This window comes from Anguilla anguilla, chromosome 13, assembly GCF_013347855.1.
Source record: "Anguilla anguilla isolate fAngAng1 chromosome 13, fAngAng1.pri, whole genome shotgun sequence".
In the NCBI taxonomy this organism is placed as follows: Eukaryota; Metazoa; Chordata; class Actinopteri; order Anguilliformes; family Anguillidae; genus Anguilla; species Anguilla anguilla.
In genome coordinates this window covers 6,698,520-6,715,970 of record NC_049213.1, presented here as the reverse complement: position 1 = coordinate 6,715,970, position 17,451 = coordinate 6,698,520, and the positions used below count along the sequence as shown (strand labels likewise).

At 45.4% G+C, this 17,451-nt stretch overlaps 1 protein-coding gene across 3 annotated transcripts in view; it reads left to right on the top strand.

Annotated features, from left to right (window-relative positions):
* The first annotated feature begins 6,322 nt into the window (after positions 1-6,322).
* Positions 6,323-17,451, top strand: part of ripor3 (RIPOR family member 3) — a 54,201-nt gene continuing 43,072 nt past the window's right edge. For all 3 annotated transcript variants that reach the window (XM_035387879.1, XM_035387876.1, XM_035387877.1), the window contains exon 1: positions 6,323-6,653. The gene's annotated coding sequence lies outside the window, so the exon portion shown is untranslated. The remainder of the gene's footprint in view (positions 6,654-17,451) is intronic.

Below are 17,451 nucleotides of genomic sequence, written 5' to 3'. Positions count from 1 at the left end.
CTCTGGGGGCCTCTCCGGGGCTCGAGGCGGCTCTGGGGGCCTCTCCGGGGCTCGAGGCGACTCTGCGGGCCTCTCCGGGGCTCGAGGCGGCTCTGGGGGCCTCTCCGGGGCTCGAGGCGGATCTGGGAGCCTCTCCGGGGCTCGAGGCGGATCTGGGAGCCTCTCCGGGGCTCCAGGTGGCTCTGGGGGCCTCTCCGGGGCTCGAGGCGGCTCTGGGAGCCTCTCCGGGGCTCGAGGCGGCTCTGGGAGCCTCTCCGGGGCTCGAGGCGGCTCTGGGAGCCTCTCCGGGGCTCCAGGTGGCTCTGGGGGCCCCTCCGGGACTTGGGGCAGAGCAGGCCGTGAAGGCCGCTCCGGGACTTGGGGCAGAGCAGGCCGTGATGGCCGCTCCGGGACTTGAGGCAGAGCAGGCCGTGAAGGCCGCTCCGGGACTTGAGGCAGAGCAGGCCGTGAAGGCCGCTCCGGGACTTGAGGCAGAGCAGGCCGTGAAGGCCGCTCCGGGACTTGAGGCAGAGCAGGCCGTGAAGGCCGCTCCGGGACTTGAGGCAGAGCAGGCCGTGAAGGCCGCTCCAGGACTTGGGGCAGAGCAGGCCGTGATGGCCGCTCCGGGACTTGAGGCAGAGCAGGCCGTGAAGGCCGCTCCGGGACTTGGGGCAGAGCAGGCCGTGAAGGCCCCTCCGGCACTCGGGGCAGAGCAGGCCGTGAAGGTCCCTCCGGCACTCGGGGCAGAGCAGGCCGTGAAGGTCCCTCCGGCACTCGGGGCAGAGCAGGCCGTGAAGGTCCCTCCGGCACTCGGGGCAGAGCAGGCCGTGAAGGCCCCTCCAGGACTTGGGGTGGAGCAGGCGACAGGAACACAGACCACAGCTGTAGGGAACCCGGCTGGGCAGCCGGACGGGACCGGCGGGACCCCCGCGGGCCGGACCCCGGAAAAATGGCAAGCCGAGATCCCTCAAAAGGGTCAGGATCCGCCTGCTGAGCAGCTGGAGGTCTGGCCGACCGGGAGGCAGCCCGACCACGGCGCCTCCGCGACCGCCCGCCCCGGGCACTGGGAGGCTCAAGCTCCCACCACCCCGATGGCATGTTAAACAAAACAAAAAAAAAAAAAAAAAAAAAAAAAAAAAAAAAAAAAACTCTGCTGGGTCCCACACTGGCTGGTTCCTTCTGTAGCGGTATGGGTGCTGGGACCCAGGCGCAGAGTGGGAAAAAACCACGAAACTCAAAAAGGGGAAAATTAACAAAGACTTTACTAACAGGTAAACAAACAGGGAACAAACAAGGCCACAATGGGCAAAACCACAAACTCAAAAAATAACTAAACAAAGCAGAAAACAAGAGGGACTCACAAATACAGGCAGGGCAGAACACGGTCAGGGCAGAACGCAGGCAGGCAGAGCACAAGGGTAATACAAACAAACAGGTAGGTCAAACAAATACAAGTCAGAAACAAAACACAAACAAGTAAAAAACACAGGCAGGTACAAAGGGTCTGAAACATACGCTGAAACATAAGTCGGGAACAAACACAAGACAGAACAAACGCAAGTCGGGAACAAACACAAGCAGGCAGGTACATGTAAGTCAGGTAACAAACACAAGAAGGCAGGTACATGAAAGTCAGGAGACAAACACAACTCGGGGACAAACACAAGTGAGAACAAACGCAGGCAGGTAAATACAGTTTGCAACAGAGATTGGAAACAAACACAAGGAACCAGCACCCGAGTCAAGGGAACAGAGAACTTAAATAGACAGGGGTAACAAGACACAGGTGAACTCAAAAAACAATCAAACCAGAAGGAGGGGATAAGACACAGGTGGGAACAATGATGGGATAACGAGACAATTGAAACAATCATACAATTAACAGGAGGGGAGCAGGACACAAAACAGAAGTGCCGCCATCTGGCGGCCCAACAAGGGAAACACAGACAGGAACACAGGACCATGACAGCCTGCCATTAAAAGAACTGACAATAAACAATATTGGCTATCTTAGCTCACACAAATTAAACAAGCTGTATTCCAAAGCAGTGCTAGACAGTGTTTCCTAAATTATTTAAATTAACTTGGCCCTGTGTTTTTTTCATCTTACAATCTGAAGAGAATGTGATAATTTTTTCATATCAGTACTTTTAATGGCAGGCCTATATTTTGCAAGTTTGAATTAATGACTTATAGACAGTGATTTGAATGTATGAGCAATTATTAGTTAGCAAACAAGCCAGTGCAATGAGTAATAAGACTGAGTCCAAGGTGGGATTTGAACCTACGCCTGTTACTCGTCCAGAAATCTTCTAGGCAAGTGTGTTACTACTAAGCTTCTTTATATGACTTCTGCTTGTGTATCCAATGTTTTTATTGGCTGATGTCGCTAAATGTCCAATAGGAAGACATGTTTTTTGTGGGCATGGGGCACTTGTTATGATATAATTGGCAGGAAAAAGAAGAAGAAAGATAAGGGAAAAATGAAAAATCCCCTAAGTTTGGAGCTTTATTCTGTGGATGTGTGAAGTTGTTTGTCAATTCTGTCTGTTGACATTAGGTCAGAAGGTACAGAAATGAATGTTTTTAAGGGCTGTGAGTCTGTGGTCATTGTGTTTATTTATGTAGGAAACCCTGAAAAGTGCCAAAATCTTGGTGCTGTATAGGTATGGGGCATGCTACCCTGCCAAGCCGTAATTTGGCATCCCAATGAACCTGGCATTGTTTGGAGGAACTGAACACGCATGGTTTTATGGCCTTCTGAAATACAAAACACCATGCACTGTTAATTGCAGTCAGCAGAGGGCGGTATTACAACATTCTATGAAATCCATTCTGCAGATGCAAAATTAGCTAATTTTGGGCAGTGAGAAAAGTCTATTATGAGAATCCAAATGGAAAAAAGAAATGGGAAATAAATAAACAATCAAATGAGAGAGAAAAAAAGCAGTTGAACAGGATTTCTCACACATTGAGTTTTATTTGTCCAGGTGTTGCTTTCGAAGTACTGTGTTGAAATGCATTCCAATATGTAAAAATCTAATTGAAACTCCACACTAAAACATGGCCTCCAGAGGATTTGTGAAAATGAACTATGAAGCGCTAGGTTTCACAGGTCTGGCAGTGGCGTAAGTAATTCATTTAAGTTTAAATTGAGTGCAGTTACGAAATAAAGTGATCCACGTTCGCTGCGCTTCAGTGGATCTGTAAAATGCCGCCGTGGCATTTTGCAATGCCACAGTAAATTTTGTGTGGCTATGATTTTGTGGTAAGAATAGCATTTCTGCAACGAAGCACAAGCACAATGCACTTTCTTTTTCCAGCAGGAAAGATTGTGTTTGTAACCTGGCCGAATTGCAAAAAAACACAGCGGTTTCACTTTCATTTCTAACAACCGAAACATCTTTTAAATACCATTTTACTGACTGGGATACAGATAAAAAAGATTTTTTTTATTACTGAAAACTCATTTCATAAAATCCTGGAAGGCAGCAGATGCCAGTAACGCTATTCCTGGTCTTATGATTGGTGGACGCCCCGGTTCCCATCACTAACAGTCTCTGTTGCCTGTAATACAGCCTTCTCTTTCTTTCTTTCTTTTTTTGTATAATCCTCCCATTTTGGAAACACGGAGGGATTAAAGATGCTTCTTGGGAAGCATCATATTGCTAAGCAACCGGCACAGATTCATATATTGTGCACCATCATTCCAGGCTTTGAGATGGCAGCCTCCTTCAGCGAAGCCGGTGGAATGACCCACAGCACAGTCAGACCAAAGACAGAACTAGAGAACTGAGGGGCTGCAATAGAGCCACCCCCCATGCACTGGCCTTTGTCCATTACATCACCCGCATCACCCGCAAAGCCCCCCCCACCATGCCTCAAAAGCCCAGCTAAGCGCCGTCCCCCCACTTCCCCGCAGTTGAGCTCCAAAGTAAAAAAAATCACAAAAAAAGTCACTTAAAAATTCACTAAAAACACCCTTCCACCCCCTGACTATCTCCGTGCAGACTGGGGTTTTTAGACGCCACGTCCAGTTCTCCAGCCTGGGCTGGGTCTACATATCAGCAGCGTGGCACACAGATAACCTGTCCTGTCCTCTGTAGCCCAGAGGAGTTAAAGAGGTGACTCCCACCCACTGGCCAAGATTTAGCGCTCGCAAAGCTAAATCTTCCCCATTATAGCCGGTCTGAAGCTTAATGCTCTATTTGGTTTATATGATTATCAATTCCATCACAGTTTTCTTGTTTTAGTCTTTCTTAAAGTGCTAAAAATGTTGTGCATAATAAATAGTTATAGTGTAGTCATACATTTAAAAGAGATTTCATCTGAACATCATTTCTGACAGAGAAAATGACCGCAGTAAAACTCTGCTGTTGAACAAAACTTTCAATATTACTCTTTGCTTTACATAATCTAAAATCAACCCACACTCTTGTTCGACCCGGAGAGATGAATGACGGGACTACATCCTGGCCTGCTCTACTTTCCATCCCTTCAGCTTTTGAAAATGGAAAATTTTGCCCCTGCCAGTATAAAATTTAAAAACTGCCAGTTTGGTTTATGACATTTTGTAAACCGCTCCACAAATAAAAGTAGGTTTGGACAGCCTCTCACCAAAATTAATAAACAGATGATTCAGTAAAGAAAATAAAGGCGTTACTCTTCTGCATTCAACAAAACTGTGAAAAACAGAGTAGAGACTGTTGGGTTAAATACAGGTAAAAATGCATTCACTGCTATTGCGCAGTGAAATTTTCTCTATTGGAGATCGCCAGGGTGATTTATTTAAAAGACCTCCACGCGTGTTTGATATCCTTTTCTACACACCCTTTTCTCTCCACACTGTACACATTTTCCGATCCAGCTGACCTTTGTTTAAGACACAGCATCTATACTCCATCTTACCCTCCACTGTGTCTAAATCCAGGCTTTTTATTGTAAGGTCTTTCCGTTCGAGGTCCAGCAGATTCTTTTATACCTTATACGTTAGGCTTTTTATCCTTTTTTAGACTTCAGACTTTATTACTGAAAAAGAATTTAAGGACGCCGTTGCTTTTTGTCACTCGCATTATGTCAACATAAAAATGAAAGCGCTTGTGCTTGATCTGAAGAAATGTTCTAGTTAAATCCGTGGTGAGTATTCAGACCAAACCTCCCTGTGACAGCTCTGAGTGATACCTCAGCTTATCCTCACTGCATGCGTGCTCAGAGTGATGTACTTTGTCATTGCTTGTTTTTGACTGCTTTCCTTTTTCCTTTAGATTTTTTTGCTCCATTCACAAATGTATGCTCCTGGCTTAGGAATCCACATATTTAGGCCTGTAATTTCTCATAGTCCTATTTCTTTTGTATTTTTGACAGATCCATTCCCTCCTTTAATCCCTGAATGACCAAGTTGCAAAAAAACATAACAGAAACATGACTATCAACAGAAATAACTCTTGAATGAAATGTGACAGAATAGATATTCAGAAATAAAAGAAATAACTCTTGATTGAAATGTGACAGAATAAATATTCAGAAATAAAAGAAATAACTCTTGATTGAAATGTAACAGAATAAATATTCAGAAATAAAAGAAATAACTCTTGATTGAAATGTAACAGAATAAATATTCAGAAATAAAAGAAATAACTCCTGATTGAAATGTGACGGAACTAATGCTCAAATTTGTTCAATAGCATTTTAGCTGCATCCTTCAATTGCAATGCTCTGTAGCCTTGAGGGAGAAGTGAACCCTTGCAGTGGGGGGTGCGTTGTGTGAGCGTTCCGGGCCAGCTGCAGCCCTATATGTGAGCTCTGGGCTCCTCGGGCAGCTGCATGACAGGTGAGGACGGGGGCTCCATGGGTGCTGAAAGCACCCCCCCCCCCCGCACACAGCACCCCACAGCTGGCACACTCCACCCCTCAGAGAGCGCGGGGATCGGGGTCGGGGGGGGGGGGGGGGCGTCCTCGCGGAAGGGGGGGCGAGCGCGTTCCCCATGACGAGCCGTCCGTCCGCTCGTGGCTCGGCTCCTGTTGGGCCGGGACCGGAGTTTCCACATCGTGACACATTTCGGGGATGACTAGCGTAGGTGGAGGAAACTCGCGGAGAGACTGGGAGGAAGAGAGAGAACGTGAGAGAGGCGGAGAGAGATGAGGGAGAGAAGGGAGAGACAGCGAGAGAAACAAAAAGAGGGAAAGAGAGAGAGAGAGGACGGACTGTGTGTGACAGAGCAAGAGAAAGAGATAGAGAGAGGGAGGGAGAGAGTGAGAGACGGAGAGAGAGGGAGGGAGAGAGTGAGAGACGGAGAGAGAGAGAGAGAGAGAGGGAGGGAGGGAGAGAGAGAAAGAGTTCACTGGGTATGCAGAACACAAGCAGCATTTGATGCATCCGGCCTCATTTTTTCTTTTTTCTTTTTTTTTCTGAGCGAAAGCTGGTTCTTGGAATCATGTGTCATTTCTGCCTCCCGGAGCAGCTCAGCTGAGAGGATCCGCTATCAGGAGGGAACAGACACACACACACGCACGCACTCACACACACACACACACGCACACCCACACACACACACACGCACACAAACAAACACGCGCACGCGTACACACGCCAAAGAGCCCCGGAGATGAGCACCGAGACAAACACAACTTCAGCCAGAAGTAGGAAGACTGTGGGATAGGGACGCTTTCACCAGGTAAGAGCAAACAATGCAGTCTCTCTCTCTCTCTCTCTCTCTCTCTCTCTCCCTCTCTTTCTCTTCCCATCTCCCTCTCTCTCTCTCTCTCTCACCCTCTCTCTTTGCTTCGGTTTCATCGCTTTGACACTTGTGGATGTCACGGTCTCCCCCCCCCCCCCCCCCCGAGTTCTCTCCTGGTTAGAGGTGTAAAAGACGCTTACGCAGATAGGCTGTTTGTTTGCCCCGCTGTGCGAGACGAAACGGGCTTTTTTTGGGGGCTGTATGTGGCTGCGCTGCTTTCGGGGAGGAGGGAAGATGTTTACGATGTCAAGACGTTCATAGTTTCTCATGGCCCCCACTTGGGCTGCGGTTCGCCAAATTAAACACAAACACGGGACTCTGCCCCGAGCTGGCCTCCTCTGAGCCTGGGAGGCTGGAGAGTCCGAAAATGCCCGCGCCTCTGCGATCGGATCTCCTTAAGCCTCGTCCCGTTTCGCCAGGGCTAGGGCTCTTGTTTATTTTCTAAGCGCTGGCACGTGTTTCTGGAAACTGACAGTCAGCCTTGTGTCCCCCCGGAGCTCACGCACGGAGCAGGCTCAGAGTATTTTAGAGCAGTTCCACAGGTGGGTGGGAGCAGACCCAAAGCACTTTAACAGTAAAACCCACCCCCCACCCCCTAAAAAAAAACCACACGCTGACACAAACACATGACCGCAGATGCATGCACGCACACACACACACAGGCTCAGTCATTAAATTTGTGATTAATTCTTAAAAACGCATTAAAAAAGAACCGAAGTGTACAAGGCGACGTGCTGAAACGGTTTTTCACGGAGCTCTCAGACACGCTGAAATTAGAGGCGCGGAGCGTGGAAGATTCCGGCAGGTTCCACAGCACATCTCAAAGAGTGGGGTTCAGACTCCTTTTTTTAATTTACGCGGTGGTACCGCGATATTTTAACGCAACCCGTCCCACACCCGCCCCCCCCCCCCACAACACCGCCTGAGCATGCCCTTCTGTGAGAATGTGAAACCGAAATCCTGATCGAACTGCTCACTTGAGAAACGCGAAACTCAAAATTAGGGGAAAACCCAAACCGCTAATGTTCCTGTCCGAACTGAGCAGCTCTCCTCTGAAGGAGCAGAGGTACTGTATTTGTGGCAGAAATTAGTCCTCATGAACGAACACTGTCAGCGGTCCTCTTTAGACCTTGGATTATGGGACATACCACGGAATACCTGGTAAACATGTGAGATGGAAAAATAGAGTAAAAGAGAGGTTATGCCTGCTTATAATCAGCATGAAATAAGCTTAATTTGACTCAGTGAGTCATTTAAAAAAAAATATTACAACCTGAATATAACAGGACCCTAGAGAACCAAGATGTATGTTTCTTTTTCAGCACTATTGGTTATGATTAAATAATAGGATTGGATTCTCGTGTTAAATAGATATGCAATGAGCAAAGACAGTAATGCTGAATGAACGAGCCAGAGGTGAAAGGAGAGAGCGGTATGTCGAGGGCAGCCGACTCTCTTCCTTCAGCTTGTAAACAATATAATTTCAAGGGATTTTCGTCAAGATGGACGCGCTCCAAGATTATCAATCTCGCACCTCCCTTCCAAGCAAAACATTTTCCCTCACATTGTTAAAATGTGCAACGCAGTTCGGCCTGGCCGCTTTACAGCGCGAAACCGTCAACCGATCATTTTTACGAGCTCGGGGATAAAGTGCGTTTTATTCGGTGCGGTTTATCAATGTCGCGTTAAATCAGCCAGAGTTGTGACTGAATGGACCTCGCCAGGTCTTGACCCTGCAACCCCCCCCCCCCCCCCCCCAGTCTCATGCAGCGTTGAAGGCCTTAAAACGTAAACTTAAAAATAAAAGTGAATTGGCCAATAAGGAAACAGTACTGTCACTTTCATCACCGCCATGATGGCTATAATATAGCGCCGTGCTGCATTCCAGGGGAATGTCTCTTCGTCTGGAAATGTTTCTGTTTCAAAAATGAAAAAATGTGCTCTGAATTATGATGGTCCGTTATGATGGCGTTAAAGTTTGATGCCTTAAAAGCGTTAACTGTGGTGATTTAGTCGAATGGAGTTGCTGTGCGTCCTTCTGCCCAGATGTGAGATGTAGCATGTGTGTCTGCCACACTCCTGTGAGCTTCTACACATACAGTATTATCTTAGTATTTTTCGGAACTCCTGCATCAAGGAATTCAATTCATGAAAATTAATAAGCAGAACCATATTATTTCTCATGTTATGACCGGTCACAGTCACAACACAGAGGAGAGATGCAACAAGTCTTCTAAAATGGAATGACATTTTATTAAGGTAAGAAAGAAGATTCTTACAAGAAAAAGCAATCAGAGGATACATAATCCTTCCACAGGGCAGCCTACTCGACGGTCTGGCATAAATCATTGAGTTTCAGATGCTGTTTAGTGTTGACTTGGGGCCCAAACTGCCTGACAGCAGCATATGAGCATCTTTCTTGAATCTCCCCGACTGTAAATTCCAGCTAAGGCCAGCTGGGATTGTAAACTGGTTTAAAACGGTTGAAGCTGTGTTTTGGACACTTTCAGGGGGTCTAAGCTGGTCTCTAGCTGGAAAAAGCTGATCAAAAGCTGATAGATTATGTTGATGGTCAAACTGGTGGACTGGCTGGCTATATAGGCTGGTGAGTTAGTGAACAGCTGTTGGACCAGCTAAAAGTGTCGAAAGCACGTCTTGAAGCAGCTTGACCAGCTGAGGCTGGTTTAAGATGGAATTTTCAGCAGGGTTGGAACTCATACACAAGTTGTTTATCAAGCTCACTAAGATTTTACTGGTGTTCTGTCATTGGATCAAGGTGACACAGATGGAAATCAGTTTCAGGTAAATTCCATGCTTATTTCAGGAAGTGTGTTTTATACAAGTTTCACGGAGCAGCGGCACAGAGACTTAATGTGTAGATCTCCAGGATTTACGCAGCGATGGATTCTCTCTAAGCTGTAGGTAAAGGAGGACAATAGATGGCCTGTTCTCCTCATCAATTGTTCTTGAGTTCTAGATGGGCTGAATGGCCTGTTCTCCTCATTGTGTATTCGTATGTTCTCATGTAATTCATAAATGAGCTGAGATTAATGGCGTAATTGGATGAAACTGCGTTTGGTTTCGCAGTGTGAGGATGTGTGAGAAGTGTTTTGGACCCCCGGTGCAGGTGGAGCTGAAGTGTCAGGGGAAGCTGATCCCCTCAGACAGACGCGCATCCCGTTTTCAGACAGGCAGTGTCAGCGTGCGCCCGAGGAAGGCCCCCTATCTCCTCCCTGCAGGCGCGGGTGGCCTGGCAGAGCCGCGGGGCTTGCCCTGGGCAGATAGCGCACGGGGGGGCACGGGAGGCCCTCCCTGTCAGCGCAGAACGTAATCTCACCGACCGATTGAGACGCGAGCACGTAGCAGGGGCCGCAGTCCAAACTATCAGCCTCGTCCACAGACTGAACTCAGGAGCCATCGTGCCCTGTACTTCAGAGAACACGGCCAAATTACTACTGTTAAATCAGCACTAGCAGTGTTCAGTCATCTCTAACAGTGTTAAATCAGCTCTGGCAGTGTTCAGTCATCTCTAAAAGTGTTAAATCAGCTCTAGCAGTGTTCAGTCATCTCTAACAGTGTTAAATCAGCTCTAGCAGCGTTCAGTCATCTCTAAAAGTGTTAAATCAGCTCTAGCAGTGTTCAGTCATCTCTAAAAGTGTTAAATCAGCTCTGGCAGTGTTCAGTCATCTCTAACAGTGTTAAATCAGCTCTAGCAGTGTTCAGTCATCTCTAACAGTGTTAAATCAGCACTAGCAGTGTTCAGTCTGCTCTAGCAGTGTTCAGTCAACTCTAAAAGTGTCAAATCAGCTCTAGCAGTGTTCCATCTGCTCTAACAGTGTTAAATCAGCTCTAGCAGTGTTCAGTCATCTCTAAAAGTGTTAAATCAGCTCCTGCAGTGTTCAGTCATCTCTAACAGTGTTAAATCAGCACTAGCAGTGTTCAGTCATCTCTAACAGTGTTAAATCAGCTCTGGCAGTGTTCAGTCATCTCTAACAGTGTTAAATCAGCTCTAGCAGTGTTCAGTCATCTCTAACAGTGTTAAATCAGCTCTAGCAGCGTTCAGTCATCTCTAACAGTGTTAAATCAGCTCTGGCAGTGTTCAGTCATCTCTAACAGTGTTAAATCAATTCTAGCAGTTACAAATCATCTCTAGCAGTGATAAATCAACTCCAGCAATGTTAACAAAGTAAACCAAAGAGTCCAAAGTGGCCTGTGTTAGAGTAAAAATGACTATATTAGAGTTTATTTTACTGAAGATTTTGCTGGGTGGGAGTTCTGGGAGATACACTGCACAAGCTGTTTTTTGTCACAGTCAAGTCATCAATTAAGGCAGTTGAAAGCATGCGTAATTTCTGCCATACTTCCCCCCCGAAACTTAGCATAGCACAACGCAGGTTTTTCCTAATTGGTTTTGTGACAGTCTTCAGTTGTTCATGCCTCCCTGAATTCACCAGGCAGTCTGTAATCAATACATTACATACAATACATTTAGCAGAAGTCACTTTCACAAGCGCATTTCACGTGGGAAGCAAACACCACAGGAGATAAAGATATCCGAAGACATCCAACACTCAAAATAGTGCCACTATCAAGGTTCAGCCCTGCTAGATAAAGGGAAATAAAGGTTAGCTTTTTTAATAGGAACATTGAGGTGAAACCTGAAAATGTGTCTAAAAGTGTCTAATTAAGAACAAGTTTGCAGTTATGGTAAGAACAAAGACCACTGCACACAGAGGTCCCATGGGACCGAGTTTGCCAACCCCTGGATCAGGGGCCCTGGGAGCTGTGGTTGAGCAGATACTTTGTGTCTGAATGCTCCGACTGTCTTACTGAATTTAGGGCAAGCAGAGAGGCATGACTTAGTTTATCTATTCCATTAGAATATTTTTCTCATAGGATTGCATTGGCCGGTGAAGCAGAGACATTTCATTCCTTGTTTCCAATATTAAAATAGAATGGATTGAAACTCCAAAAGTTCACGAAGGTTGTGCTTCCCAACGGGGACTCTTGGGCAGACAGTTGTGCTTTGTTATTTTTTTAAATGCTGCATTGATAATTGAGACGGCTGAGGAGGTGATCCCAGAGGCATAAGGGCTTAGCAAGATAATGGCTGTGTTTGAAACTGCATACCAGCATACTACATACTAAATCCTACATTAGTATGTACTTGCACTGCATACTAAGGCAGTTAGTATGAATAGTCAGTGTGTACATGTTTTGGTTACTTAACCGCACCACAAACTTTCAGCCAACAGTAGCCTATTTAAACAGGTTTAAATGCAATAGAAACTACCTCATTAGATTCACAAAAAATATCTAAGTATTTGTACAGTTATTCATTAATGTATTCTCATCCATGGCCACAATAAATGAAAATATTGACACTGTAGTAAAACTGTTTCATGCAAGCCTCCATTACATATATGAACCAGTGGATAACCTTCCAGTTCCTGTCTAAATATGTTATTCCACTTTTATTCCAATATATTGTTATTAATGTACCAAGAGTTTCACCAGCAAACTCCCGCACAGCCCTTTGACTTTCTGGTCTGTGGGTGCAAGAATAGCCTATAGGCACAGGTGACGTGATTTTCTATAGTGTCAAACATAAATATCACAATGTTGCGTGCGGTAATGCAAATGTCACAATGCACAAAGACAGGCCAAAGAATTACAACGCTTGTCAAAATGCATAACACCACAGAAGAAGAAAAAGATATAGCCTCTCTTTCGTGCAGCCTACTCCTAAAAGAGAGAGTTCCCCCAAAGAGTGAAAAAGTCCCTCTTGGAGTAAAAAAGTCAAATATTTTGATGATGCAGTAATTTCCACTGAATATTTAGCTTTGAGTAAAGTTGTAAATAATAATAATTTGAGCCCAACTCGGGGCTGTGCATGTCCAAATCCCACCCCTGACTTGGAATGACCGGTTGCCTCCTAACTAATGTTAGATTCCGGTGTTTGTGTGTGCACAAATGCAGCAGAACAGCACATGCTTCAGGTAACTACGCTGAAGTCTTTGCAGGTTGCATCCCATCATATCTGTTTGTGTGCCTGTGTGTGCACAGTTATGAGGGATTCTGTTTGCTGAATGTGAACTTTGGAGTACATTTAAGTGGTTTTGGGGCTGCATGAAGGTTGCATCTGAAATGTGTGTAATTCCCTTGAGAGAGCACTCCTGCTTGGTCAGCTGATGAGACCTATTCCTACAGTGCGAAAGCCGAAGGCTGTCCAAATATTAGACACATCTCATTTCAGGGAAGGCTGGTCAGGCATGATGCTATGAGGGGATTTGCTCACGCTTCCATCAGCGAGATCGCTGGCACTGTTTGCATTTATTCTGTGCCTACGGTACAGTAAAGGCCGAAAGCTGAAGGCCTTTTTGGATGCCTGACGAGAAGCTCTGATGCAATCGCTGCACTGTGCTCTGCAGCTACATGTCATGACCAACCACCGCCACTTGCCCCCCTACGGTGATCATTGTTTTATTTTTTCTGATGTTTTTTTTTTATGTGACTGAAACCTGAGTCAAGCACTAAAGTAAAATAAGTAGAGTTGCAGGTCGGTGGAATGTGATCTGGTGGATTTGCACATCAAACTAGAACCAACATGGAATCCCTGCAGGCTGGGGGGAGACAGAGAGGCAGATGGCCATCGGCCAGAGTCAGCTGAAGCTTTCCCATGATTCTCTGCTCCCACCGTGGGCATTGGTGCGCAGGGAGCTCATAATGGGACAGTTCCTCTTGAGGCCAGGGTTAAATTGACTTTTGATTGAATGTCAGACCGCTATCAGTTTTGGAGCTCTGCACAGCTAACTATGGCCAGGTCTGCAAGTCTAACAAGATGTCCCGGCCCAGAATGCTAATTGGATGAATATGAAACTTACAGGTCAGTTGGATTTTCCCCCATTGACACATAGCACAGGTCAAATGAGCATCTCCACACAGTGGAACAGAGCCTTAGCAGATACCAGACCATGGGGCCCATCCACACAGTGGAACAGTACCTTAACAGATAGCAGACCATGGGGCCCATCCACACACTGGAACAGAGCCTTAGCAGATACCAGACCATGGGGCCCATCCACACACTGTAACAGAGCCTTAGCAGATACCAGACCATGGGGCCCATCCACACACTGGAACAGAGCCTTAGCAGATACCAGACCACGGGGCCTATCCACACACTGGAACGGTACCTTAGCAGATACCAGACAATTGGGCCCCTCCACACACTGGAACAGAGCCATAGCAGATACCAGACAATTGGGCCCCTCCACACACTGGAACAGTGACAGTTTAGCTCTATTAAGCTTCACTAAGGGCCACAGCAGGAAACGCTCGTGAGTCTGTGTTTCCTCTGTGTTAGCGCAGTGTGCAGATAATTGAAGGGGAATTTTCTCGCGCCCTGAACGCAACCGTGTCCGGCACGTCTGGGTAAAACGGGAATTTATCGCCGTTCTTCGCCTCCGCCGCAGCGGCCCTGCACGTGCGCCTGCGAGCGCACGCACGTGCACGAGCGCCAAACGTGCGAAGCAGGCCGCGTGTTTTACGAGGCAGAGCTGAGAAATGCGAGCGAGGCAGAATTCTCGCTCTAATCTGCGTCTGCTCGGGGTCCAGACAGAGCTCCGCTTGAGCACGTGACACAAACGAAGCTCTTCTCATGAACTTTTTCTCACAGCTGTTTCTATCAGACGGCAGGAAACCTGTCAGGGATAATCTAAAATGAGAATTTTAGTTTCATATCGGAGGAGACACTGTGCAAAATAACCTGGTGTCTTGACAGAGTGCGTATGTTAAGAAATAAAACCAGTGAATTATGATTTTTAAAAGCATACATTGATCCCAGCATCACTCACACTTGATGGAAACACTGTAATTCAGTTTAATTTTATTGTCTTTCAGTATGCAGGACCTTTGAGTTTAGTCACAATGTGCATGGCATTTTTAAACAGGTTTCTCTGGAAATAGCCTGCAAAGTTAGAGAAATAATTATTATTGGCATAAAAATGAAGCAAAATAAATATGCAGCCAGAGGCATTATAGATAATAAAATGGAGAGATGGTGAATCATACTAACAATTATTAATAACATATCTAATAATGTTATTATTGTTTTTATTTTTTTATTAATGTTATTCATTAGTAACATTTCATTTCGACTTTTCTTAATATGGACATATTTTTTCTTAATATGGACATGTCAAATCTAAGGATTGCTTCTTCTTAGACTTTGCATTTGTGAATTATCAGCAGAAACATCAATTACCCTTTTAACTATAGGATCATAGATGCAGTTGATTAGCCGGCTGGATAGCTTGCCATGGTTGTAAATTTCTTGTTGACTGCCAAAGATGTTGTCAATTAGGTAAGCACATGCAAAGCGTTAACTCCAAAAATGAATATTGATGTTTGATTTTTTTATGTTTGATGCATTTCAGGGTTTGCATGTTGGGTTTGTAATATGAATCAGATTGATTATGCTGTCATAACAGAAGATTTTCATATTCCCATCTTCTCGTGTTTCATGCCTGAGGCCAGGGTTCCTGTTTTGGAAAGACAGTGGATAATCAGAGGTAGCTGGGGGTGGCGGGAGAAAGGGGGGGGGGGGGGGGGGGGGGGGGGGGGGGGCAGGGGAGTGTCAGGTTTGAACACTCCCTGAAATGATGGAGATATGTGTAAAATATGCGGGACTGGAAAACAAACGTTTCACTCAGTCACTCAAATGCAATATCGAGCTCCGCCAAAGTGATCTCCCCCCCGCCCCCCCTCAAGTGAAATCCTAGCTGAGGCGCTGCTGTAGTTCCCTGTGCGCATTAAGCTCTTGAATATCCTTTTATAGACCTGGGCACGTAGCCTCAACCCTGTTAAACAAACCAATATAATCCTATACAATCCAGCAATCCCGCAGCTCCATTGAAACCCTGTTAGACAAACACACAGTTCTCCCTGAAGGGCGGAACAATGGGTTAAGAAGAATTATTTAGGTCACGTGACACAAAATAATTTCAACTTGCATTACCATCTAAATCCATGTGAGGCACTGTGCACGCTGGATTGCCACAATAAAATGACTAATAATAAAATTAGTGATCAATCTTAACCTTCAGAAAAGCAATTAGTTGACATGGTTCACCAGGTAGAGGAAGGAACGTGACGTGAACCGAATATCAAACACTGGCTGCAACAGCACACTGCGCACCAGTGGAGTTCATTCGTTCTGCAGTTTGCCACAAATCCTGACAGACAAAATAAAAAAAAACAGTAAACAGTATTTATGGACGGTAAAGCATGATGTTTGAAATAAACGCGGGGCAATCCTCTGTCAGTGAAAAATAAACTGAATTCAACAGTAGAGAGATGTCATCCCAAATTTGACGGATGCATTTTTGAGTACAAACATCAACTTGAAAAAAGTTGGCAAATCCTACATTGCATGCATTGTCAAATATGCATGTAATAAATGGCAAAGATGATGAGGTCAGCATGTCTGTGGCCACAGAGCAGCCAATGGATGACACAGATAATTATGTTTTGTTCATTTAATTTATTTTGCAAAGAAAATCAGTTGCAAAGTTATTTTTGCTGACGCTGTGTACCTTGATATGATAAACGACAGCTCAATTACAGATCTCATCAAACAATGCCTGTCGAGATTAATTCAACAATGAGACTGTATTTGTGTAGAACAATGCAAGTAACATCTTTAAAGCATAGACCTACAATAAAAGCCTCAAAATGCCATCTTGCCAAGTGCAGTTCATTAAACTTGCAATGCTCACATTGTGACATATTGTGGCCAATGGCACTTGGGCTGGTTGGCAAGTTGCTAGGAGCAGTCAAATGGATTTTCAAGTATTTTCCAAGCAGAAAGTTTGCACTGTACTGCCCTTCTGAGGCGTGCGATAGAGCTGTGTTCAGACTTCACTGTAAAACCATGCAGAGCGACAGGGCAGCTGCTGGTATTCTGCTGTGCTTCAACATTCCCAGGACTTCAGTTCATACTCCAGATGTGGAGCTGGAGATGGACATCGCAGCGAATACAGATGTGGGAGCTGTTGTGGTTTAAGGGCACCGTCATGTTTGCAGAACATGGAAAAATCTGGTTGAAATGATGTGGTTTGAGAGATCAATAAGGTCAAACAACTGAAAGCTGAATAACATGCACTGACTCAGCAGAAACACAGCTCAGTCAAATTAATAAGTACCCGCCCAAAATACTCAAAGACGCTGCAGAGAATCTGACAACATGCTCTCCAGAAGAAATCATTGTTCTTTCCAAAAAAAAAAAAAAAAACATTGGCACACAAACAAGGCACTGCATTGATACTCAAGGAATTCTGGGACAGAAGTGGAAAAAATTATTTCCAAATATTGAGCAGAAGGCAAACGATATTTATCCGTGCCAGCCAACTCCGCTCATGCAGGAAGATGCGTTTCTTCCTGTGAGCCAGTTTACACTGAGCACTGCCAAAGAACGAGAGAGGAGACTGCTAAAGGACTTATCATGGCGTTTAAATTCCGCAATTTTCTTTAATTTACAATCAAATATAACAAATAGTGTCATTTTAATAAGCTACACCACTTGCAAACTGTTTCATTGTTATGATATGCCAGACTGCATTAGCACTGTGATCCATTCAAATAAAGAATGCAGCTTTTAATATGAACACCAAATAAACCTTAATCGAACTCTATCCTCTCTCTAGCCCTGCCTCTGCTGGTGCTATGGACAGAC